General features: G+C 35.6%; 1 protein-coding gene across 50 annotated transcripts in view; it reads right to left on the reverse strand.

Moving 5' to 3' along the window:
- The window catches only part of NUMB (NUMB endocytic adaptor protein), a 183545-nt gene that overhangs the window by 83369 nt on the left and 74623 nt on the right, over nucleotides 1–25553 (reverse strand). For 30 of the 50 annotated variants that reach the window (XM_070593793.1, XM_070593810.1, XM_070593785.1 and 27 more), the window contains one exon: nucleotides 11057–11141. The exons of the other annotated variants lie outside the window; for them this stretch is intronic. The gene's annotated coding sequence lies outside the window, so the exon portion shown is untranslated. The remainder of the gene's footprint in view (nucleotides 1–11056; nucleotides 11142–25553) is intronic. 50 annotated transcript variants of the gene reach the window in all.

Genomic DNA, 25553 nt, shown 5'->3' on the forward strand with positions numbered 1-25553 from the left:
AGCTGGAAATGGTCTTATCTTTTGGAAAAGCATAAAACCAAAAAGACCAAGAATTAGTGGCACAAAAAGCATAATTTCTAACAAAGGTTTATCAATGTGGCACATTTAGTCTGCTTTATGGTTCTAAAGTTGAATTATTTTGATATAAAAAAGGCTTTAATAGGAGCTATTGTGGTCAGTAACTCTATAACAATACAAGACTTTTTCTATAGTGGTTATTTACATTGGCATGGATTATCAGGAAGACTGTAAAAGTCTCAGTTTTTAAAAGTACGGTTTAAGGATTCTGGGAACTATATTTTGTTTTCACCCCAAACAAGAGATGGGTCTAACAAAAGAATTTCCCCCTAATCTGTAAAGGTTTGTGAAAAATCACCCACCTGAAAATGAAAGACAAGCTACAAACTAGGAGAATATATGCCAAATATATAAACAAAATATGAGTAGCCTAATATTTAAAGAATTTCTAAAAATAAATAAGCAAATTAAATAGCAGTTTAAAATAGAATGTCAATAGAAAAATGGCCAAAATATACAACAAACGTCTTACAGAGGGAAAGAAATGGCCAATGAACACGTGAAAAAAATGCTCAACCTCATTAGTAATCAGGAAAATGAAAATCAAAACACTATACATCATTTTACATCTATGAGTTTACCAAATATTAAAGAATCAGACAATAAAGTATGGAGTAAGAGGCACTCTCATACCCTTTTAGGAACGTAAACCGGTGCAACCATTTTGAAAAGTAATTTGGCATTGTCTAGGAAAGTCAAAGATGCACACACCCTTACAATTCAGCAATTTTATTTCTAGGTATATATCCTAGGGAAACTCTTACACATGTGCCCAAGAAGGTGTGCAAGAAAATGTCTGTGTAGCATTGTTTATTGTTTGTAACAATAAAATAACAACAAACACTAGAATCTAATTATCCACTGACAGAAGAGAGAAATACAGAATATTCACACATTAGAATACCATGAACACAGAGGTAAAAATATCTCAATTTAAAAACCTCAACTAAAAAAATAAATCAATCAAGAGAAAAAGAAGTAAAAGTGAGTGATCTACAGCTATATCAACCAATATGGATGAATCTCACAATCATATTGTTGAGGGAGGAGGGAAGCAAATTGCTTATGATTCCTTTATATAAATACCAACAACAATTAACACTCAGAGAACCTCGCCTTGTACCAGGTACTGTGTGCTGTGTACTTTGCACATAACAACTCATTTAATTCTCACAACAGCTCTATCAAGCAGATTCTGTTTTTAATCTCTATTCCAAGGTTGAGGAAACAGGCACTGAGAAGTTATGTAATTTGCCCAAATCACCTGGTTAGCAAGTAGGAGAACTGCCTGGTGCCAGAGTTGTGCTTTTAGTCCCCCAACATTATACTGCCTCTCAAAACTATGCAAAACTAAACAGAATAATATGTAGGGATATGTATATAATTAGCAAAACTATAAAGAAAAACAAGAGAATGATAAACACAATTAAAGACTGTTACTTCTGAGGAAAAAGAAAGGGGGACATAATCAGGAAAGATTCACATGGGGACTTCAAAAGTTTTAGTAATGTTCTAATTCTTAAGCTAAGCAGTAGATACACAAGTTTTCATTTCATTATGCCCTTCAATCTACATATGTTACATATATTCTTTTGTATATATCAACTATTTTATAATTTTAATTGGTGGAAAGCAAGTCACCTAAAATCCTTTTTGGAACTGAGGATAGAGATGGGGAGTATAGAAATATAAATACATACACACACATAATTATGAGACATCTAACGAAGGGTAAGAAAAATAAGTCACGTTTAGTTACAAAATTGAAGTCTAACTTTTACTAAAAAGAATAAAGTTATTGAAATTTAGCCTGTCCAGCCAAATCGGGAATGAACCAGAGGCTTTTGAAGGGCCATTAGAGAGCTACAATTCTTAGAGAAGCAGGGACTTTTCTTTCTAGAGGTTTTTTTTCTCCCTAAAGTATGCTTGTTTGCTCCTCTTTGTTCTACAGTTACGACTCTACCTCTAACTTTAGGCCCCTCTCATATATAAATTATAAGGAAGAGCAGACAAGACAGGAGTATGTCTTAGAAAATTCACTATCAGAAAAAGAACCCAAAAACCACAGCACACACTTCATATACATAGGAGATATACAAGACACACTCAGGAAACTTGACCCTGACACTTAAGATTGTTTCCCTATAAAAAAGAAAAACAAAAAAAGAGACCAAACTTAGGCAAAATGGTAAAATTACTCTCATTTTTACAACACTATTAGTTGGTTCCAATGTAACAATATATAAACTAAAATATAAAACCATGGGTCCCATTTTGAATATCGGAAAAAAAAATCATAAACTCACAAATTTCCTTAAATTAGCTAAACTTCTTTTTCCAAGAGACTCTAATCTCACAGGGTTAAGTTCCAAAGATAGCACTAAAAGGAGAAATCACATAAATTCAAAATTATACTGTGAATACCTTAAATCATCCATTAAGTACAGTACTACAATATTTTTCAACAAATCCAACACAGCCAGTGATTCTTTCTAGTATGAACAGTTTGCTGTTTTCAATCGAACACAGTTGAAGTAGCTGGCTTATATTTAGGAGCTCTGCTGTGAGAAAATATCTATCTAGCACTAGAACCACACAGCATGCTCACACTATGAGAGGCATAAAAACACTGTACAGCAGAAACTCAAGTACAATAGCAGAGAGAACCTAAATTTAATTAAATTGTTTTTAATTCTCACTTTTGTTTTACCATTTTCTGAATAAACAAGGTTGAATGTGAATATATACAATCCCATTGTATTCTTCATCACACTTCTATCTACAGGGAAAGTTACAAGAAAGTTACAAGAAAGGAAAAATTGCACTGACTGATCATACGCCCCTCCTCTCAAAAAACAAAAAAAGAATCATTTGTTCACGCACTAAAATCTAAGCTAAAAATGCCATATTAAATCATCATCACATTGAAATAGAATATTATACCTCAAGCACAAAGTATTTCATTTCTGAATGTTCTTTCTTTGATTTCTATTATTTCTTATGATGTGGAACTTGCTTTCCAGACTTACCGTGAAGAAAGAATCCTTTTATTTGATCAAGTTAAGTAAGTGAAAAAATGTAAGGAATTCTAGACTCTCAGCATGGCCAAAGGATTCAGAGGCAAGTCACCTAGTCAATCCTCTCCTCAACCAATGAATCCTAAGAATTCTGGATTACATTAAAAATTGGCCTAACTGGCATAATTTGTTTAACAGAAACAATTTATAACTTATTATAAGTTGTGTCACTGGCTCAGTGTTCCAGTTAGGCACTGGGCCAAATGAACAACAACAAAGTACAGCTTCATCACCAACAGTAAAATAAATAGGTCCGATACTTAACTTACAGGACTAATAAAATTCATTTTAAAGTTGACAGTCAGTGAAGTTAATTTACAAACAGATTCATGGAAAGGTAGAGAGAACATAGGGTTGGTTTCTTTTTTTCTTTTTAAAGCTACTTCTCAAAAGAAACATTCATTCAGCTCCTGTATAAACCTAGGTGTCAGTAAATTTGAAATGTGTTTATATTTCAGTTCAATTTTTTTTATTACTAGGCTACATATGTTAGGCTACTGTATTGCCTTATTTCAGAAAACTCTGCCATCTATGGCATTTTCAAAGAAAAAATTTTAAGAACAAATTTCAATCGCTAAAACGAAAAATTATTTTGCTTTATTAGCTGTCAGACCAAAGGTTTAAAAACAACAACAAATTAAGTCGTGGCTGTCCTAAAAACTGGTATTTGAGAAGACAACACTGTCATAGTTTGAATATGGAAGCTTTCCAGGCATATACTCCTCAGCCTTGATTACCATTTAGACCACGTGGTTCTCAACCAGGGCATCACATACCCCATGGGCTCTTCAGATTGAGCAATACTCTAAGATTATGTACAAATCTGAATGTACACATATCTGTACACTTTCTAGGGCCAAATTCTTCAACTTTCATCAGAATCTCAAAGGATCCTGGAGCTACCAAAAAGTTAAGAACCACTGATTTAAACAGTATTTCATGATCCTTATCTATTATCTGACTTCAATTTTAGGTTTCTGCCTTACTAGTTTTTATCTTTCTATTCATCTTGTCCACAAAATTCTTTTGTTTTGATACATAGCTTCTTTATTCACTCCTTAAAGATAATAATGGAAAACAAGAGCTTCATAAAATGAGGAGAGACCCTGTCTACTTAAAACTGCAGTCAAAAGTGGTTTCAAAAGCTGAACCCAAATATATGTAAGAAACATTAAAAAAAAAAAAAAAAAGCTACCTCTTCTGAGAGGTTTTTCTTTCAGTTACACAACAAATTTTATCTTTTAGTTGATCACCTGCCTTTTAATTGAGAAAACAATTGGTGAACTGAATTCAGGATTCAGCCATACTTACCTTTACCCTTTAAGGCATGTTAAGACTTAGATAAAAATATACATGACCATCACCTCTAACCCTACAACACACATATACACAGACTGACTTCATTAGGATGGTATTCCCTCAAGAATTAAACCTTTACTTATAGAACAAAATGGTTTTGCTCTGATATAGCAAGGACTGATTTAGCAAGGAACATCTTGATGAAAAAGGGCAGAACTGCTGAGAATGCTAGCCTACTTTTTACACCAACTTTCCTCCTCTAAGCATCTGCCAAGTGTGGGATGAGAAAAAGATGCTGGAATCTGAAGATAAAGACTAGAATAAAAATGTATTTGATTCCAAGAATTTAAAAGACAGAGACAGAAATGCTACTGGATAAATTATAGAAATGAGAAGGTTAAAACAGCTCTGTATCCCTTTAATGACAAGTAACTTCACAAATTATCTAGACACATCATCTCTCCAATTCCTTAGCCCTCTCTGATCTGACTCCTTCCTTTCCTTCACAATCCTCTCCCCTTATCCAAGTCATCAACAAAAGACATAAAATGTATCTTAAATCTGCTCACTAAATGTTAGCTTATTAAGGTATATAGCCCCTGCCTGCCTCTCTTACCTTGAGGTAGTACTCTCCCTAACTATGCCTTTCAGTTAACTGTAAGCTCTTTCCTACTTTGGGGCTGCTGTTTCCCTCTGTCTAAAATGCTTTCTCTCAGACCCTTTGAGAACTTCTGTTACTCACTCATACTTCAAGTCTCAATCTAAATGTCATCTCATTGATGAGGGCTTCACTTCTAAATTGTACCTAATTGTACCTTTTCTAAATGTACCTTCTAAATACCATTGTCTGTAATTCTTTATTGTACAACTCTTTTCATTTCCTTCACATTGCTCTATGTTGTCTAACTACATTTGTGTTTCACTGCTTAAACTCTTTCTCAAACACCATCAGATGACTAAGCATCCATCCAATAAACTCTCTAACTTGCTTAATGCAGGAAGCTTTGGGTTCTGTTCTACCTAAAGTAATCTTAACTAATGTAGGTATTAATCTCCTCTCACCAAGAAGCTAAAACATCGGTCATCTATATAAATATGTCACAGCCTGTGCTATGAGTCATTACACCTACACAGTTCCTTTAATTGCTGATTAAATAAAACCATGTGTCCAACAAAGTATTGTGCTAGGTGCTTGAAGAATAGGAGGTAGGATAAGAAAATAGATTATTTCCTCCTGTAAGGTCTTGGATGGTATAAGGATAGGATGGAAGAGACAAAAAGAGGGCATTTCAAGTAGGGGATGGAGAGGAATGAAGCCTCATGGTATGTAGGTAAAAATGTATATTTCATCAAAGCTAAGACACCATCAATTGCAAGAGACACCATTATTTTATGTTCCACTAAAAAAGAAAAAAACGCTGCCAAAAGCAATAATTAATAATTGTTCATTGTGAAATATCAATAGTAAGATGTACCTCAATATGAGAGATGTTTCCCAGTTTTGCAGAAGTTTAAGTGTGAAGGAAAGAAGAGGAGGAGAAAGGAAAAGACGACAAGGAAAAGAAGGAGGAGGAGGAAAAGAAAGAAAAAGAAAATTATCATTTCTGTTATTAACACAAAATCAGTCTTCCAGGAACCTTAAAAAGTCTCAATGATATGGAGTATTGGTTATTCATTAGAGTTTGGTATCAGGGAGGGAAGAAAAAGCCACTGAAAAGAGTGGTCACAGAGCACCCCTTGCTGTCTTGTTTCCATTTGCCTTGTATATCTTCACCTAACCCTTTATTTTTAGTTTCTCTAAATCATTTTGTGTGTCTTGTATAGAGCACCTAGTTGAATCTTGTTTTGTAACCCAAATGGAAAATCCTGGTTTTTTTGAAAGGCAAGTAAAATATACAAAAGGAAATCTTTTAAAATCCACATATTTCAAAACTCTGACTTGTGGATCATAGGTCATAACTTAAAGAGGCAAACATAACTGAAAATCATAATAGCATATTAAAATTAAATACATATAGCTAATAATAATGAAAACACTCCATTTCAAACCTCATGAGCTACTTATAAATGTATAGCTTTAAATGCTTATATTTTAAACAAGGCTAGTAACTGGTGAGTTAGGCCTCTATCTGAAGGAACCAGAAAAAGAAAACCCAAATAAATTAGAATAAAATACCACTTCCAGTAACACCTTAGGCTAGATTATTCACCCAGTTCTCTCACTGAGAACAACTAAAAGTGATGGATACAATTTTATTTCAAAAAATATTAAAAGCATTAGACAGCTGACAAGATGTTAAAGGAATAACCAGACCAAAATCTATGAGAAAGCAGAAACTCAGAGATAAGTGGCATAATGAAACTGTTTTAGTCTTATAGATATGTGCTTATCTCAAAAAGCTGAGCTTCAGCTTTGATGATTTCTTGGGAGAGAAGAGAAGTCAAAGTTCAAGACCCACCCAACATGGAAAAATCTAACAGGAGACCCTTTCTCTGTAAAGCTGGGACTCCCATAAAGTTTCAACCTCAGGAAAAGAAAGAGTGAACCAGAAGTAAACCTAGTCCACCCATTCCTATATCTCATCCTTAAAGGACGACAAGAAAATTTGTCTTCCTGTTACAGAAGAGAACAAGGATTCCTAAGAGGCTGTAAAGACAGCAAGCCCACACACCTATTTGCAACCCAAATCCACCCCATTTGGGTGGTCCAAAACCTCAAGGGATGAATTTAGTTGCCAAACTGTAGTGCCTTGAGGTATCTTGGAAAAAAAATAAAGTTAAATCCTCTTGAAGCAAAGCACTTCCTTCTTGGGCCTCAAAGAATACCCACAAACATTTTTTCCAGGGAAAACAAGCAGTTCATGGCCAAAATCTCACACAGGATAAACGAAAAGAAATCTACTCTTAGGCACAGCATATGAAACCTCAGAAAACCAAGAAAGAAAGAGCAAAAGCAGCCAGAGATAAGAAAGACAGATTCACTCACATGAACAACTATTAGGCAGCTGATTTATCAATAGTAACAATGGAAACCAGAAGGGAGTAGAATTATTTCTTCCAATGGCTAAAAAACTGCCAACCCATAATTTTATACCTAATGAAATATCTACCAAGAATGAGGTGATAAAGACACTTTCAGACAAAAAACAGTTTACTACAGAAAATATCATTAAACAGAATACTAAAGAAAAAATATCTTCAGAAAGAAAGTGACCCAGATGGAAAAATCTGAAATCCCTAGAGGAATCAAGAGCACACAAAGTTGGAATTGACATCAAATTCAGAGGCTCATTGTCACCATTTTTTGCCATGTAGACTGAAGAGCAGAAAAGCCAGTTGACAGCAAGAGAGAAGGAAACAGACCCATAAAGGAAAGAGGATGAAGTAAGGTACTAGTAGCATTGTAAGCCCCTGGTTCCAGTTGTTCTTAAGGCCTAATGAAATCCTGTCCCTGGAAATTGAGATATACCCCAGTGTCCTTATGTTAAATTGTGCTTTTCACTTAAAAAATGTAGAAAGGAGAAAGGCTAGAAATTAATGAAGTAGAAAACATACAATGGAGAAAATCAAAGTCAAGCACTGGTTTTTTGATAAGGCTAAGGAAATATATTATATATATATTTCACATATATATTCCACATATAAAACCTCTAGCAAGACTGGTGAAGGAAAAAAGATAGAAGGCACAAAAAAACTGGAAATAAAAAAGGGAGAGAAATATTTAGAAGAAATTAAAAAAATAAAAAACAATGCTTTGAACAACTTTATGCTAAATACTTTAAAAATTCAGACAATGGGGCTGGCTCCATGGCCTAGAGGTTAAGTTCGGTGCATGTCTGCTTCAACAGCCTCAGGTCGGTTCCCAGGCGTGGACCTACACCACTTGTCAGCAGCCATGCTGTGGCAGCAACCCACATACAATAGAGGATGACTGATAGAGATGTTAACTCAGGGTGAGTCTTCCTCAAGCAAAAAGAGGAGACTGGTAATGGATGTTAGCTCAGAGTGAATCTTCCTCGGCAAAAAAATAAAAATTAAAAATCCAGACAAAATGGATCAGTTGCTAAAAAAAGGAAACAACTTCCAAAAAACTGACCTAACTAGAAACAGAAATCCTAAATAAAACCATTTAGAAAACTGAATACATACCTCTCCTAAAAATACTAAGCCCACACTCCCCCACCTCAAATACTAAGCCTAGACAGAAGTTTAACCAAACTTTCAAGAAACAGATCATTCCAGTCTCATATAAATTCTTTCAGAGGTGGGAAAAAAAAGATTAGTCCCCAACTCATTCTTTGAGGTTGGCATGATCAGAATACCAAAGTCAAATAAAGACAATATAAGAAATAAAAATTATGGGCCAATTTCATCCATGAACATAGATACAAAAATCCTAAATGAAATATTAATAAATTAAATCCACTGTATATAAAAGCTGCCCACCATGATTAAGTTGGGTTCATTCCTGCAATGCAAGGGTAATTCAACATTAGTAAATCTATAAAGGTCATTCACCACATTAACAGAATAAGGGAGGACAATCATATGATCATCTCACAAATACAGAAAAAGCATCTGATGAAATTCAATACTTATTCTTCACACAAACACAAAATCTTAGCCAACTTGCAACAGAAATGTCTTTCATCTACAGAGTATCAAAAATCCGTAGCAAACGTTATTCTTAATGGCAAAATACAAGCAGCACTTCCTTTTAAAAATTAGGTGAAACATAAGAATGCTCACTATTAGCACTTGTATTGAATACTGGAAATCCTAACTAGCAGAGAAAGGCAATAAAAGAAAAGATGTAAGCATTGGAAAGGAGGAAAAAATCTGCATTTCCAACAGTTTAATAAAACAACTTAGTATGATGTATGATGACTGAACATACATCTATATACCAAAAAAAGCTTTTATCAGCAAACAGAAAATGGGGGGGGGGGGAGAATACACTATTTACAATAGTAACAAGAAATAAGGTATATAATAATTAAATCTAAGAGAAGACCTGAGAGATCTTTATGGAGAAAAAGGAAAAAGCCTTACTGAAAGATATTTTTAAATATCTAAATAACTAGAAAAATATACCACGTCCAAGGATAGAAGATTCAATATCATAAAAATAGAGAATAAATTAAATGTATGCATAGATTAAAAACTACACGGATCTTGGGCTCATATACAAGGCAAGTCACATTTTTTAATAATAGCTTTTGATTTTTTGCATAATGACTCAATTTACTCCCACTTATGGATATTTTTGCAATTGGCATAAACTTAGTTACTAATTATTGTAGTAATAGTTGATATGGCACTCTGGAATTCTGATAGCTGCAATGAACAAGTATGAGTGAAGAGCACTTGATCGGTACTTGGCTAAGTTCTCAACTGAATGTGCTGTGGTCCATTGGTTCAACGATCAGTGAGTATACATATTCATCACAATGTCAGTTGTGATAACCGCTCCTGTAAGTGATGAAATGTTGCCAACATTTTACATAACACATAAGGGTTTGGTTCTTGGTAATTATCTGTGAAGATTACCAAAACATCACCTCCTTAAAAGCTACCTAAGGTGCCGGCCCAGGTTTGCAGGTAAAGATCTTAGATGCGGACCTACACCACTAGTCAGCCATACTACGGCAGTGATCCACATACAAAATAAAGGAAGACTATTACAGGTGTTAGGCTCAGGGCTAGTCTTCTTCGAGCAAAAAAGGAAGAAGATTAGCAACAGATGTTAGCTCAGTGCAAATCTTCTTCAGAAAAAAAAAAAAAAAAACACCTAAAAATGTAGACATTTATTCTGAATACAAACTGCATTTACAAAAGGAAAACAGACAAAACACATTCATAATACAATGATCACACTGGGCCCAAAGGGTACCTCTAGTGGACCTATGTGTGGTCCTTATACATAAAATACCCTTCAACACATGAGACCTATAAGCAATTGCCCAGTCTGCTTTACAACAGATCTCAAGTAGATCAAATGTATGATTTTCTTTAGGTCTAACTTATTCTAATTTAATTTTGATTATGTATGTTTTGTGATATCTTATATTGCTGCTTAAACTTTGCTTTGTTCAAATTTCCTAACAGAGAATTAGAAATAACGACCATCTGTTTTACTAGTTACTAGGAGATGATAATATTAATATTTAATATTGAATGCTTACTGTGTGCCAGGCACTGTTATAAGTGCTTTGGACATATTAAATCATTCAATCTTCACAACAAGCCTATGAGGCGGATAATATTACTATCACCATTTTACAGATTGGAAAACTGAGGTACAGAAAAGTTAAGTAACTTTCCCAATGTCACACAAGTAAGTGGAGAAGCTTAGGGATTCATACCCAGGTAGTTAGTCTCCAGAGCCCAGACCCTCAATTACCATGTTACACTGCTTTCCACAATATTTAAAAGATACATGAAATTATTATGGACAAAAATCTCACTATTAAAAAAATTATCAGTAAGAGTTAAACAACAGTTAAGCAACATTAATATCAATACAACTTATCATATGTTGATACTTCACATCTATTTCAAAGTTTCATGGCCATGATTAAGAGTTTTGAAGTTGGACAGACCTGGCTCTGAATCTTGGCTGTGCCCTTTACAAGCTGTGTGACTTTGGACAAGTTTCGTAACTTCACCAAGCCTCAGTTTCCTCATCTGTAAAATGAGAATAATAAACATCTCACAAAGTTGTTGTTAGCAACACAATTACTGCTACATTACACTGATACAGTAACTCCAAACAAGATACAGGTACACAAAATAAAAGGAGAAGGAAGTTATCCATTTCCCCCAGAAAAGAGGACTGTATTATGATATAATGAAGATGACCACTCAAGTCACCACAGCAACTAGATCCACACACTAACATAGAATCACGATCCCCTCTAATTCATAACAAATAATCCCCCTAGATAAAAATCAAATGGCTAGAGGTAAATTACAGGATCTTTGAAATATAAAATACTGTATATACATAGAGAAAGAGACAAACAGATAAGACATTGTTTGTTGAGAAGAACTCCCACAAATCCCATTCCACACATCTCCTAAGACTAGTAGTATTCAAGGGGCCCAGAAGAGGAGGAGTTGTGTCAAGGAGGATCAATTCCTAGCATTGGTTGGAAGGAATTTTTATAAGAGGAAAACAGAAAGAAACAGACATGTCATCAAAGTAGGGTAGAAAATGGGCCTAGAGACATAGGAACACAAGGCAATTTATTTAAAATAACCTAGAGCATCTCCATGTTTAATGGCACAATCATATCTGTATCCCCCTTTTCATATGAACTAAAATTGAAAATTCTACTCATTTTCTTGTAACAAACAGTAGTTCTGCAAAATGTTAAAAATCTATTTGCTTGGAATTTGTATTTTTATTTTGCCTATTTCTTCCTGTCCCCAAAGAAAATACATGGCTGCTAAAAGGGTAAATATTACAGAACTACAATTATAGAACTGGGATTTAGCTTTCAAAATGGAAAATGCTCACAAAGAGAATATTCCGCTGCATATTAAAGATCTCTGATTTATGGAGAAAATCACACAAGCAAAATTAAGCTATGAAATGGTATACAAAGTTAGAAACAAGGAACTTGGGAAGTCCTTTAATTTAATAAGACAATTCAGATAAAATACTTAGAGAGCACCTACCATGTGCAGTAGAATCACAATACTACTCACTATTAGGTGGGATACAGAAAAGTAGTGACATAATCTCTAACCCCTAGGTTTTCACAATCAGAGAAGGCAATATAAAAAAACTACACGATGGAACACTGCAAATGTTTTAAGGACAAACTGCTATGTCCTTACGAGGGAATGAGATCACTGAGTTGAGAGGAATTACTTCATAGAAGATGCAGCATCTGAAAAGTGGGATTCTAACAACCTTAACTTCTGAATATAAAAACAATTTAAACTAAAAAGCTTTCCTCGTGTTATTACAGAGGTGCATATTGCTTCTTAATTACTATAGACATTTGTTGCTTAACAACAAGGATATATTCTGAGAAATGTGTCCTTAGGCAATTTTGTCAATGTGCAAACATCACAGAGTGTACTTAAACAAACCTAGATGGTATAGCCTGCTATACATCTAGCCTATACGGTACTAATCTCATGGGACCACCGTCATATGTGCGGTCTGTCATTGACTGAAACATCAGTATGCTGCACATCACTGTATTAAGATGGAAGGTGGAAAATGAAAATGTACTAAATAAATCTAAGAAAATATTTTCAACAAGGAGTTGATAATAATAGCCATGTCTTCAATTGCCATTTACCTTCATAAACTAGCTTAGAATTTTATACTAAGAAACTTGAAAAATTAAGAGGAAAAAACCAACACTTGGAAAAACTGAGGTTATTCACTCATTCACTTATCCAACTTAAAAAGAGGACTAAAGAGGCCAGCCCGGTGGCACAGCGGTTAAGTGTGCACGTTCCACTTCAGCGGCCCAGGGTCCGCCAGTTCGGATCCCGGGTGCGGACATGGCACCGCTTGGCATGCCATGCTGTGGTGGGCGTCCCACATGTAAAGTAGAGGAAGATGGGCATGGATGTTAGCTCAGGGCCAGTCTTCCTCAGCAAAAAGAGGACGATTGGCAGCAGATGTTAGCTCAGGGCTAATCTTCCTCAAAAAAAAAAAAAAAAAACACCCTAAAAAAGTGCAACTGGGCATAAAATTAGCTCTAAGAATTAAGGCAAGACACAAAGGAACGTGAAACAAGTTATGTAGACCTAGCAAATAAAAGGGAGACTGTTTGTTCATATCTGTTTCTACCTCCGAAAGAGGAATTTATCATATGGATCTTTACGAAAAAGACACTAAACCGAGTGTTTCATAATAAATTTACAAAAGATACAAAAATTCTTTTTGTAAATTTTATTGAAGTATAATCTATGTAGAAAGCAGCACACAAGTCGTAGGTACAGCCCAGTTACTTTTCACAGAGAAACACACTTATGTAACTAACACCCAAAGCAAGAAGACTACTCTCACCTCAGAAACTCTTCTTCCAGTCACTACCCCTTTGCCCCCATCAAAGATACCACTATCTTGACTATCTTAACTTCTAAAATCATAAATCTGTTTTGCCTTTTTTTTTTTTGAGGAAGATTAGCCCTGAGCTAACTGCTTACAATCCTTCTCTTTTTGCTGAGGAAGCCTGGCCCTGAGCTAACATCCATGCCCATCTTCCTCTACTTTATACGTGGGACGCCTGCCACAGCATGGCTTGCCAAGCAGTGCCATGTCTGCACCCGAGGATCCAAACCGGCGAACAATGGCCTGCTGAAGTGGAACGTGCGCACTTAACCACTGCACCACCGGCCAGCCCGTTTTGCCTATTCTTGAACTTTATAAAAAAGAATCCTGCAATATGTACTCTTTTGTGTCTGTTTTCTTTCACTCAACATTATGTATAAGAGATTCATCCATACTGTTGCCCACAGATATAATCCATTCATTCTCTCGGATGGTATTCCATTGTTCACAAAGTTGTGGGGTTTTCTTAATCAACTCTTGATAAAAGCTGAGAGCATAATATTAAGATAAACTTCAATTAAAATTCCCATTTCAACAGTGTGTGAAATTAGGCAACTTACTTTGGAATCTCAATTCTTCATTATAAAAAAGGAATAGTAACGCTTAGATCATAAAAGTTGTTGTAAGGTTTAAATAAGAAACAAAGGTACAGGAATTGGCACAGAAAAGATGCCTTCCCAAAATATTAGTTCCCTTCTTTGCCTTTTCCCTCATCAAAATGAAGTTATACTACTGGTAGTCCTACATACGCTTTCCCTTCACCCACGTAGTTCCCTCTACCTGGAATGTTTTCCTTTGCCATCTCTTCCATACTCAAATCCTACCTCTCCTTCAAAGTAATGCTCAAAAGCCACCTCATCTATCTCCCCTGCCAGTTCAACTATATTTTGCCCATGCCACTTAACATTTTCTATCTTGTGTTCAACTGCCTACTTGAGGAAAGAGAACATATCTGATTCATCCTCATCCTTCTTACTATACAATGCACAGAGTTTTGCACATAGCAAGCACTCAAATATTTGCAAAGTAAGTAGCATTATTCCAGAACTCTTGTTACCACCAAAGAGTGATTATGTCCATTCATACCTGGCATTTTAATAGTCAAAACAAGTTAAACTGTCACTATTGCTGTCTTTAGAATCTCAATCAAATAATTTTACAATAAATAATATTTCTATCAATATCTGCATTACCAGTAATATATCTATTTGTGTTAAGGTTACCTGTTTCTTTGAGGGGGTGATTTAGCAATATAATCTGAAAATCTTTTTTTCCGCCGCCAAGGAAGATTAGCCCTGAGCTAACATCTGCCAATCCTCCTCTTTTTCTGAGGAAGACTGACCCTGAGCTAACATCTGTGCCCATCTTCCTCTACTTTATATGTGGGACACCCACCACAGCATGGCTTGCCACATGGTGCCATGTCTGCACCTGGGATCTGAACTGGCGAACCCCGGGCCGCCAGGGCAGAAGGTACGCACTTAACCGCTGCGCCAGTGGGCCGGCCTCTGAAAATCTTTTTTTTTTTTTGCTTTTTTCCTCCCCAAATCCCCCCTAGTAGACAGTTGCATACTTTTAGTTGTGGGTCCATCTAGTTGTGGCATTGAAAATCGTTTTTAAAAAGGAAAAAATAGGAATAATATTTTACAAAAATCCTATAGGATAATTTTGTTAAACAGCTCATCAATATTATTACCAAGGTGAGTTTTTATGAATGTTACCAGTCTAATAACAGAAATTATATCTTATATATAATATTACATATAATTTAGAATGACTTTATTACGTAAAAATAATTATTAAAATGACCATATGTTCACTGTATACAGCTCAAAGATTTAATAAAGAACTTCTATCCCCCCAAAAATATCCCCCTTTAATAAATAATTGCAAAAATGGCCTTCAAATTTTCTTAATAAATTTGTAAAAGTACCTGTCTAGAACAAAGGCCATCGAGTTTTTACAAAGCACCCTTTTTAAAGAAAAATTATTAGTTATATAGGATATCCTTAAAATATCCATTTTATAAATGTTTAAGGAAATGAATATGAGGTGTTTAAGGTTACTAAACCCTGACAGTACTCCAGATAAAAAACAATCAAGTCCTTCTGCTCTGGATCTCAACAATTTGGAATTCTTCTGTTTGATCAGCATTTCCTTCGCTGCTTTACTTCACTTTCTCTAAAGGATAAGAATAATATTTTGTCCCCTTCAAGTTGTTTCAATCACAATCAGATATATGAAAAGAATATTTTAATTTAGGAATTTTTTGGTAAATTTTTATCTTTATATAACTTAGAGAAAACTTGCAAATACCACCAATTATTTACATTTTACACTACTTGCTTTGTTACCCATTATCTCTCTCTCACACATTTTTTTCTGAACCAAGTTAGAGTGAGTCGCAGACACTACCATTTTAGCCCTCAATATTTCCAAGTATTTTCCTAGGAACAAGGAGGTTTGCTCAGATAACCACAGTACAGCTAACCAAATCAGTATTGTATCAAAGTTTAAATTTTCTATGATATAATTACAGTCCATATTCAAAAGTCGTTAATTGCCTTAAAAAGTCCTTTAAATCTATTGATTTCCCCAGTCCTGAATCCAATTCAGGTCACGCACTGCATTTAGTGGTAATGGTAATGTCTCTTTAGAATCCTATCATCTGGAACAGTTTGTCAGTCTTTGTCTTTTAAGACTGATATTTTTAAAGAAAACACAACAGTTATTCTGTAGAATGTCCCCCAATTTAGATTCATTTGATGGTCTCTCATGTTTAAATTCAGGCTACGCATTTTTTTGTAGGAATGTCACAAAGTAACATTGTGTCCTTCTCACTGCATCATATCAGAAGCTGCAAGATGCTAGTGGTTTCTATTACCAGTAATGCTAACTTTGATCCTTTAGTTGAGTGGTATCTGCCAGATTTCTCCACTGTAAAGTTACCGTTTTTCTCTTTGTAATAAATACTTCATGGAGAATTATCTTGAGGCTACGTAAATATCATGTCCCTCAAACTTTCACCCAATAGTTTGGTGCCTGCAGGTGATTCTCGTGTGAAAGTACTATTATAATTGTTCTGAAATAGTCATTTTCTAATTCTAACAGTTCTACATTTATTTGCCATTTTAAGGAAGAACTTTCTCTTCTCTCCAACTTAATTATTTATTCATTCCTTTATTTATATTTGTCTGGACCCATAGGTTCTTATTTTTTCAATGGATATAATCTATAACTGTATATCTATATAGATTATAATCTATATCATTATTCATTTGACCAGTAGAAGCTTCTCCAAACTGGCGCTCATTCCTTCTGCCATGTCCTCATCATTCTTTGACTACCTTCTTACTTTCTGAAACAATAATACATTCCAGGCTCATAACCAGTTCTTCCTGGGATCAGTCAATTCTCCAAAGAGCTCTGGTTTCCTGTTAACGGAGAATGGTTTAGAAATCAACAAATTGGAGTTAGTTGTGTTCACTGTTGTGGCAGAAGTAACTGCTTCTAGGCCCCTTTAGCAAACAAAGCTGAAATATACATACATACATAAATGCATATGCACACAATTACATATGTATACATATATACACACATCTATATGAAAAAATATATAAATGTACACAGCATGTACATATATTTCTCTACTTTTATATAAATAAATATTAACAACCATGACTTCATAACCTCCAATTCAAATCCAACATCACAGAGTTCATTTTAGCATTCTCTTCCATATATAAAACTCCCTTCTCCAACAATGAAAAACCTGTCTCCCATTATCCTCAATACACTTATTTGTTTGTTCAGTCCTAGAATAGATAGAAAATAGTTTCAAAATTGCCAATTCATACCATTACAAAAAACCACCCTACAAACTAGGGTTTGTTATTTTTTAATACAGCCATGCATCACTTAACAATGGGGATATGTTTTGAGAAATGCATCATTATGTGATTTCATCATTGTGAGACCATCATAGAGTGTACTTACACAAACCTAAATGGTATAGCCTACCACACACCTAGGCTCTATGGTACTGATCTTATGCGACCACTGTCGTATATGCAGTCCTCTGTTGACTGAAACATTGTTATGTGGCACATGACTGTAGTTCTTTCTTATCTTGAGTTTGAAAGTATACTATCCTCAAAAGTTATTTGGGGTACCTATCTTTCCTCCTTCCGTGTGGTTATCTTATTCATTTGAAACACAGGTTCATTTTTTTCTGTTTATATTTTAGGGTTTTATCCCCATCTTTACTGATTTTCTTTTCTTTTCTTCTTTAGTATCTAAACCATTAGCACGGCAATGTTCTCTGATATTTTGAATTGATGGCATATGCATTCCTACTAAGGTTCTCTCTCCCAGAAGTTGCAATAGAGCTATATAGTTTAGGAAGTATATTTCCCATAAGAAATGAGCCTTCTCGTAGACAACTACATGTATTCACCATCACTCCACTCAGGCCCTCTAGATATAGAAAGAAGGATAAAATGAAATGGGTGAACCCTACTCCAGCAACATCACAGATCATTACTTGTAAGATGTTTTTTAAACTGTGCTCCTCAGAGATGCCACAAAGTGGAAAAGGGCAGGACCCAGTGGGTAGAACTCCAGTGGGTAGAACTCCAGGTTTCCACCCTGACTTCAATTAGAGCTGCTACGCTTTTATTGGTATGTTATATTGGGCTTCAGCCTAAGATTTTGTTCATTCAACTCATTCAGCAAGTATTTACTGAATGTCTATGCTGTCCCAGGCACTGGTCTAGGTGCTTCAGTGAACAAAGTTTTATGGGACTTAAATTCTAGTAGTGGGAGAGACAAACTATAAACATAAGTAAATTACATAGTTATTTTAAAAGATAAAAGTTATGGAAAAAATTCAAAAAGATAAACAGGTTCAGAAGTTATCAGGGAGAAGGAACATGGCTGCAGTATTAGATAGTGTTTAGTTTAGGTCTCATTGAGAAAGGAAAGTTTCCTTTTACGTAAATAATTGAAGTTTGAAAGTCACTAGGAGAGAGGAGCAGCCCAATTTTCTAGTTGATGCTAACCCTGTGTCTACAGGTCCAGGGACAGGCCATCGGGAAGAAAGACATGAAACATTTCCCTTACTTCTTTCACAGAATCTTATGCCAAAATCTATGTTTAGGTTGGTTTTTCTCAATTCAGCTCCTCTATTTTGTAGTTAATTAAATATTCCTCCTAAATTCTGGCAAAGGGCTTTCCAACAATCTCAATTTCAGAAATATTAAATTTTTATTTTTCCTCAAACTATTTTAGTGGGAAATTGGTACAGGCAATATCAGAGCTGTTAATCCCTCTTTTAGACCTTTAAACTACATAAACTTTTATCCTATCCAAATCACACTATCACTTTCCTGAGTCTACAATCAGCAAAAGACTAAGATATCTAATCTTTCTCAGTTGTACTAAGTCATATCCCTCAAATCCTAGACAACAAGTTTGTTAGAACCTAAGTGCAGAACTATATAATAATCATAGTAATATTTAATCAGCCTTTACTGTGTGTCAGCTATTGTTTTAAAAGCCTTATGTGAATTACTTCTTTTATACTTCATAACAACCCTGTGAGATAAGTACCATCATTACCACCATTTTATAGATGAAGAAATTGAGACATGGAGAGGTTAAATAATTCGCTCAAGGTTACATTGCTTCTAAGTGGCACAGCTGGGATTAAAACCCAGGCATTTGTGTCATAACTGTGCATATTAAACTGATTCTCAAAAAAATCTTTACATAACATGTATTAAATTTTATCTTGCTAGATTTAGCCAATACAGCTTACAGCGGAAAACAACTGGACTTTAATTCTGTCATCCAACATATACACTATTTTTCAAAGTTTTAACAGAATATTTGATCAGCATGCCATGAAGAAGTCCAACCAAACTATTAATAAAAATGTGAGCAGGAATATTAGCAAATCGAATCCAACAATGTATAAAAATAATTACACACCACAACCAAGTGGGATATATCCCAGGTATGCAAGGCTGACTCAACATCTGAAAATCACTTAATGTAATCCATCACATTAACAGATTAAAAATGAAAACTCACACGATCATATCAACAGATGTGGGAAAAAGCATTTTACAAAATCCAACATCATTAATAAAAACTCTCAGTAAATTAGGAATATAGGAATAGGAATTTAGGAATTTCCTAAACTAGATAAAAACCATCTACAAAAACCTACAGCTAACATCATACTTAACAGTGAGAAACTAGAAGCCTTCCTGATAAGATCAAGAATATAACAAAGATGTCTCCCCTCACCACTCCCTTTTTAACATCATATTGGAAGTCCTAGTTAATGGAATAAGATAAGAAAAGGAAATAAAAGTTATACAGATTGGGAAGGAAGAAATAAAACTGTTCACAGATGACATGATCGTCTACAGAGAAAATTCAAAAGAATCAACAACAACAAAAAAATCCTTTAGCTAATAAGCAATTATAGCAAGGTTGCAGGATACAAGGTTAATATACAAAAATCAATCACTTTCCTATATACCAGCAACAAACAAGTGGAATTTGAAATTAAAAACAATACATTTACATTAGCACCCCCTAAAATTAAATACTTAAATATAATTTTTAGGGCAAATCTAACAAAATATGTACAAGATCTACATGAGGAAAACTACAAAATTCTGACAAACAAAATCAAAGATGAACTAAATAAATGAAGAGATATTCCATGTTCACGGACAGGAAGACTCAATATTGTCGAGGTATCAATTCTCCCCTACTTGATTTACAGAGTCAATGCAATTCCAGTCAAAATCCTAGCAAGTTATTTCATGGATGTTTACAATCTCATTCTAAAGTTTAGAGCCCCGAAATAGACCTACATAAATATAGTCAACTGATCTTTGACGAAAGAGCAAAGGCAATAAAATGAAGAAAAGACAGTCTTTCAAACAAATGGTCCTGGAACAACTGGACACCTACATGCAAAGCAAATGAATTTAGACACAGACTACACCTTTCACAAAAATTAACTCAAAGTGGATCACAGACCTAAATGTAAAATGCCAAACTTTAAAACTCCTAGAAGATAACATAGGAAAAAACCTAGATGACCTTGAGTATAATAACCACTTTTTAAATAGAAGACCAAAGGCATGACCCATGAAAGAAATAATTGATATGCTAGACTTCATTAAAATTAAAAATTTCTGCTCTGCATAAGACACTGTCAAGAGAATAAAAAGACAAGTTACAGAATGGGAGAAAATATGTGCATAAGACACATCTGATAAAAGACTGTTATCCAAAATATATTCAAAGAACTCTTAAAATTAACAATAAGAAAATTAACAACTCGATTTAAAAAGGGACAAAAGACTTGAACAGATATCTCAACAACGAAGATATACAGATGGCAAATAAGCATATGAAAAGATGTTCAACATGTGTCATTAGGGAACTGTAAATTAAAACAACAATAAGATACTACCACACACCTATTAGAAAGACCAAAATCCAGAACAGTGACAACACCAAATGCTGGAAAGGATGTGGAGCAAAAGTAACTTTCATTCACTGTTACTGGGAATGCAAATGGTACAGCCACTTTGGAAGATAGCTTGGTAGTTTCTTACAGAACTAAACATACTCTTACCATATGATCCAGCGATCCCTCCGCCTTGGTATTTACCCAAAGGAGCTGGAAACTCATATCCACACAAAATCCTACACAGAGTTGTTTACAACAGCTTAATTCATAATTGCCAAAACTTGGAAGCAACCAAGAGATCCTTCAGTAGGTGAATGGATAAACAAACTGTGATACATCCAGATAATGGAATAACACTCAGCACTAAAAAGACATGAGCTATCAAGCCATGAAAAGACATGCGGAAACCTTAAATGCATACTACTAAGTGAAAGAAGCCAATCTGAAAAGGCTACATACTGTATGATTCCGACTCTGTGACATTCTGGAAAAGGCAAAACTATGGAGACAGTAAAAAGACTGACAGTGGTTGCCAGGGGCTAGAGGGTTTTCAGGGATATACAGTTTGAACACAGAAGATTTTAGGACAGTGAAACTATTCTGTGTGATATGTTAGATACCTATCATTAGATATTTGTCAAAACCCACAGAATGTACAACACCAAGAGTGAACCCTAATGTAAACTACGGACTTTGGGTGATGATGATATATCAACGTAGGTTCATTGCTTCTAACAAATACACCACACTAGTGCCGAATGTTCATAGTTGGGGAGGTTGTGTCTATGTGGGGGCAGACGAAATATGTGAACTCTGTGTACTTTCTGCTCAAGTGTGCTGTGAACCTAAAGAACAGTCTGTCTAAAAAAAAATGTGGGGCCAGCCTGGCGGCGTAGCACGTTTGTGTGCTCCACTTTGGTGGCCTGGGGTTCAGCAGTTCAGATCTTAGGCATGGACCTATGTACCACTTATCAAGCCATGCTGTGGCATCCCACATATAAAGTAGAGGAAGAGTGGCACAGATGTTAGCTCAGGGCCAATCTTCCTCAGCAAAAAGAGGAGGATTGGCAGTAGATGTCAGCTCAGGGCTAATCTTCCTCAAAAAAAAAAAAAAGTGACCAGACCCAAAGAGTATACTTATAACAGGCCAAAAAGACTTCTTTCCAGGATCAAGGGGCAATAGAACCATATATGTTTGCCCTTTATATAAAGTATTTTACCTAGTTATTAACTCACCCACCTGAACTATCAAACAGCCCATGTTTCTAAATCTTATTCAAAATGTATCTCAAAATACTACTATTTCCTCTTCCTATATCAGACAAAAATGTCTAAGTGCTGCTTTTTTAACTTAGTTCTAGAATGATTTTCTTTTTGCAGTTTGTAAAAAAACACTGTGATTTGAACCAGAAAACATATGTTCATTCACTCAACAAATTACGTATTGAAAACCAATTGCAGGACAGGTACTCTTCTAGACTACAGAGATAAGGCAGAGAACGAACCAAAGTCCCTACCCTTCTGGTGGTGTATTCTAATTGGGGAGACTGTAAAAATAATTTAAAAAATATATAATATATTGTAATATGAAGAAAAATCAAGCAGGGTAAGAGGAAAGAGGGTTGGGGTTGGGGGCTGGGTGGGAAAGAGGAGGCTCTTTTAAGCACAACGGTAAGAGATGGCTTTAATATTATTAGGTTAGACTTGAGTAGACAGATCTGAAGGTACTGAGTAGTGAGAGGGCAAGCCCAAGTAGACAGGTGGGAGAGAGCACTCCAGGTCAAAGGAACACCAAGTGCACAGATTCTGAGGCAGAACTATGTTCAGTGTGCTAGAGGAATAGCAAGGAGATAATGTGGCTACAGCTTATTAAGTGAAGGAAGGGTAGAGGAAATGAGGTCAGAAAGGAAGCCAAGTGCTTCACAGGCTTTCACAGGCAATTGCAATTACTTGGGCTTTTATTCCTAATAAGCTGAGCACCATAGGAGGGTTCTGAGCAGAGAAATAATGAGATTTATATTTTTAAAGGATCACTTTGGCTACTGTATCATAAACAGATCATAAAGCTGGAACCAGTTAGGAGGCTATTAAACTAATCCAAGTGGGAGATGATAGCAGCTTAGACCAGAGTGACTGCAGTGGAGATAGGTCAGAGAGATGGTCCACTTTCTATTTGTGCCCCCAGTTCCACATCTGGAACAACAGTTGCAATAGAAAGCACCAAGTAAATAAATTTACAATAATCCCCAGTCATTTTCCAGGACCTTTGCAAAGTGGTAGGATTCTGGATATATCTTTTTTTTTCCCCTGAGGAAGATTAGCCCTGAGTTAACATCACTGCCAATCTTCCTCTATTTTATATGCGGGGTGCTGCCACAGCATAGCTGATGAGTGGTGGAGGTCTGTGCCCAGGATCCAAACCTGTGAACCCAGGCCACCAAAGCGGAGTGTGCTGAACTTAAGTGCTAGGCCATAGGGCTGGCCTGATTCTGGATATATCATGGCCCCAGATTCTGGATAGATCTTAAGAGTGGAGCTGACAGGATTTTGTTGATGAATTGGATGTGCAGAGAGAAAGTGAGGAGTCAAAGATGATCCTAAGGTTGCTGCCCTGAACAACTGAAAGAATGCAGTTGCCATTTACTGAGATGCAGAAAACAGAAGATGGGGCAAGTTGAAAGGGGCAAATCACGAGTTTGGGTGTTAAGCCTGATAAATGCAAAAGTTTATGAATGAGATAGTCATATGTCAAACTAACTTTTGAAAATGGCTAGCTCCAAGTCTAGCATACATGTTACGTTCACCATTAAACAGTCCTAATCTCCAAGTCGGAATGTAATATCTCCTCCCACTGAATCACTACTTTTTTTGTTTCTTATAGCATTTATTATATTTTATATATCATAACATAATATGTATAACAGGCAGCCCTGGTGGTCTAATGGTTAAGATTTGGCATTCTCACTGCCGTGGCCCAGGTTCATTTTCTGGTCAGGGAACCACACCACCTATCTGTCAGTTGTCATACTGTGGCAGCTGTATATTGCAGTGATGCTGAAAGCTATGCCACTGGTATTTCAAATACCAGCACAGTCATCCATGGTGGACAGGTTTCAATCGAGCTTCCAGACTAAGACAGACTAGGAAGAAAGACCTGACCACCCACTTCTGAAAAAACTGGCCAAGAAAACCCTATGAATGGCAGTGGAGTATTATCTGATATAGTCTCAGAAGGTAAGAGGATGGCACAAAAAGACAGAGCCGGTTTGCGCTCTGCTGTACAGGGGGTCACTAGGAGTCAGAACAAGACTCAACGGCACTAATGATGTGGTATTATAACTACTGGTGTATGTCATGTTCCCATAGATGAGAGTGGAGTTCATCATGGTTTATAATTATATGATAACAATAAAAATAACCATCATGCATTTATCTTTATTTATCACTTATTAAGAGGATATTTATCAATTAGCTCATTTAATTCTGTCTTTAATCAACCTCAGTACCTAATTTAGAACCCTGTCTACAAACAGCACCTAATATATTTGTACTAAATAAATAAGAAGGTAAATAGTTGCTTTACATATTTTGGTGCTCCTGTGTTGGGTGCGTATATATTTATAAGTGTTATGTCTTCTTGGTGGAGTGTCCCTTTTATCATTACAAACTGCCCTTCTTTGTCTCTCTTTATCTGTTTTTCTTTGAAGTCTACTTTGTCTGATATAAGTATGGTGACACCTGCTTTCTTGTGTTCATTATTAGCTTGGAGTATTGTCTTCCATCCCTTCACCCCGAGTCTGTGTTTGTCTTTGGGGCTGAGGTGTGTTTCCTGGAGGCAGCATACTGTTGGGTCTTGTTCTTTAATCCATCCTGCTACTCTGTGTCTTTTGATTGGAGAGTTCAATCCATTTACATTTAGAATGATTATTGAAATGTGGGGGCCTGATGCTGCCATTCTATCCCTTGTTTTCTGGTTCTCTTGCATTTCCTTTGTTTCTCGTCCCATGATTTTTGGACTACCAATTCAGGTAGGTAGTTTTCTATATTGGCTTTCTTCTTATTTGTAATTTGTGTCTTTATTCTTGATATTTGTTTAGTGGCTACCATGTGGTTTGTGTAAAACATCTCATAGATGAGATAGTCCATTTTCTGATAGCCTCTTATTTCCTTAGATTAAGTCGTTCCATCCCTTTTCTCTTCCCCTTCTAGGTTGTTATTGTCCTTCTTGTGTTGTGAGTTTGTGGTTAAAATGACAAGATTATATTTATTCTTGGTGTTTCCCTTCCTTTTACCTTTAACGTTATATTTAGCCTTTGCTAACCTGTACTGATGGAGAGCTGCAACTTTCTGATTTTGTCTTTCTACTTATCTCCTTTGCTCTGGGTTTTGTAACCCCTTTCCTTTTTTTGTTTTTTCAGGTATGAGGGTTTTCCTGAGCATTTCTTGTAGGGGAGGTCCTGTGGTGATGAACTCCCTTAACTTTTGTTTATCTGGGAAAGTTTTTATTTCTCCATCATAT

The sequence above is a fragment of the Equus przewalskii genome, chromosome 25 (genome assembly GCF_037783145.1).
Source record: "Equus przewalskii isolate Varuska chromosome 25, EquPr2, whole genome shotgun sequence".
Classification (NCBI taxonomy): Eukaryota; Metazoa; Chordata; class Mammalia; order Perissodactyla; family Equidae; genus Equus; species Equus przewalskii.